The sequence below is a fragment of the Sinocyclocheilus anshuiensis genome, unplaced genomic scaffold (assembly GCF_001515605.1).
Source record: "Sinocyclocheilus anshuiensis isolate Anshui unplaced genomic scaffold, SAMN03320099.WGS_v1.1 scaffold1173, whole genome shotgun sequence".
In the NCBI taxonomy this organism is placed as follows: Eukaryota; Metazoa; Chordata; class Actinopteri; order Cypriniformes; family Cyprinidae; genus Sinocyclocheilus; species Sinocyclocheilus anshuiensis.
In genome coordinates this window covers 36,679-38,391 of record NW_015555772.1, presented here as the reverse complement: position 1 = coordinate 38,391, position 1,713 = coordinate 36,679, and positions in this window count along the sequence as shown.

Sequence of the window (1,713 nt, the reverse complement as noted above, 5' to 3'; positions counted from 1 at the left end):
GGTGGGGGGGGGGGGGGGGGGGGGTGTTTGTAGGGTTGAAGAAACGTCTCAGGTTACTCGAGGAACCATGGTTACATGCGTAACCTGAGACGTTCCTCTTCAGGAACTCGAGCTACGTCGGAGGATGCTTTGGGAAAGAGTATGCCCACCCTGCCAGACTTTCAATTAAGAATGCCCACGCCGCCAGACTTTCAAATCTCGCCTAGTGTGGAAGCGTGCACAGCTAAGGCGCGAGAACAGAGGAGCCAGGAGTGGCTCGCATGTCTAGGCCATAGAACCTGACGAAGGTTAGGGGCGTGGACCATCCTGCAGCGTCGCAGATGTCCTGCATTGAGACACCTGCCAAGAAGGCCTTAGAGGCCGCCACACTTCTCGTAGAGTGAGCCTTGACCCCAAGAGGCGAAGGGAGATCAGAGGACTCATAAGAAATAGAAATAGCATCTACTGTCCACCGACTGAGGGTCTGTTTCGTAGCTGGAAGACCTCTCTTAGGGGGACCATAGCATATGAGCAGTTCGTCCGCCCTTCTCCACAGGGCAGCTCTGTGGACGTATGCGTCCAGTGCTCACACTGGACACATACAGTTAAGTTTCTGCTGGTCTGACTCCCTGAGCCGGAGGCCTCTGCCTCAGCGCACCGCAGAGGAAACGTGTAACTAGGCGGTGTCTGCCCACTGACTGGCCACCGAGAGGGGCGTGGTAGGCCGCAATGGCCACCACGTAGACCTTCAGGGTGGAGTGGGTCAACCCTGCAGAGAAACGGGCCTGTAGGAACTCCTGAGTCGCAAACAGGTCCACCTGGGCCTGGCCAAAAACTCTCCATATCTGCTTCACCACCTCGGGGTGAAACATCCATTCCCCGGGCCTCGGCCCCTGCCTCGACAGGATGTCTGCTCTCAAATTGAGATGCCCAGGAATGTGAACTGCTCTCAGCGAGAAGAGTTTGCCCTGGGACCACACAAGTATCTGGTGCGCCAGCTTGTACAAGGGGCGCGAACGCAGAATTCCCTGGTGGTTGATGTAAGAGACTACCGCTGTGTTGTCGGTGCGCACCAACACATGGTGACCTCTTAGGTCTGGGAGGAAGTGTCTTAGTTCACGAAGCATGGCCTCACCGGTTGGGGTGCGGTCATGAGTGGCCACCCTGCCCGCGGTCTGTGGAGTGGTCGCCATCTGACATGGCATATAAACTGCCCCTAACCCGGGAGGGATGTGTCCGTCGCTAGCGATACGCGGCGACAAGGAGCTCCCAGCACCGGGCCCTGAGACAAGAACCAAGGTTTCCTCCACATGTCCAAGGCACGTAGGCATCGCCGCGTGACCTTGATCATGTGAAGCGGGTTTCCCCTCAGGGAGAACACCCTGGTCTCATCCTGCAGCGTCGCAGATGTCCTGCATCGAGACACCTGCCAAGAAGGCCTTGGAGGCCGCCACACTTCTAGTAGAATGAGCCTTGATTCCTAGAGGCGAAGGCAGATCAGAGGACTCATAAGCGATAGAAATGATATCTACTATCCACCGACTGAGGGTCTGTTTTGTAGCTGGAAGACCTCTCTTAGGGGGACCATAGCATACGAGCAGTAGGTCCGCCCTTCTCCACAAGGCAGCTCTGTGGACGTATGCGTCCAATGCTCGCATTGGACACATACAGTTTAGCTTCTGCTGGTCTGGATCCCCGAAGGGAGGAGGACTGAAGGCCTGGAGTACGACAGGC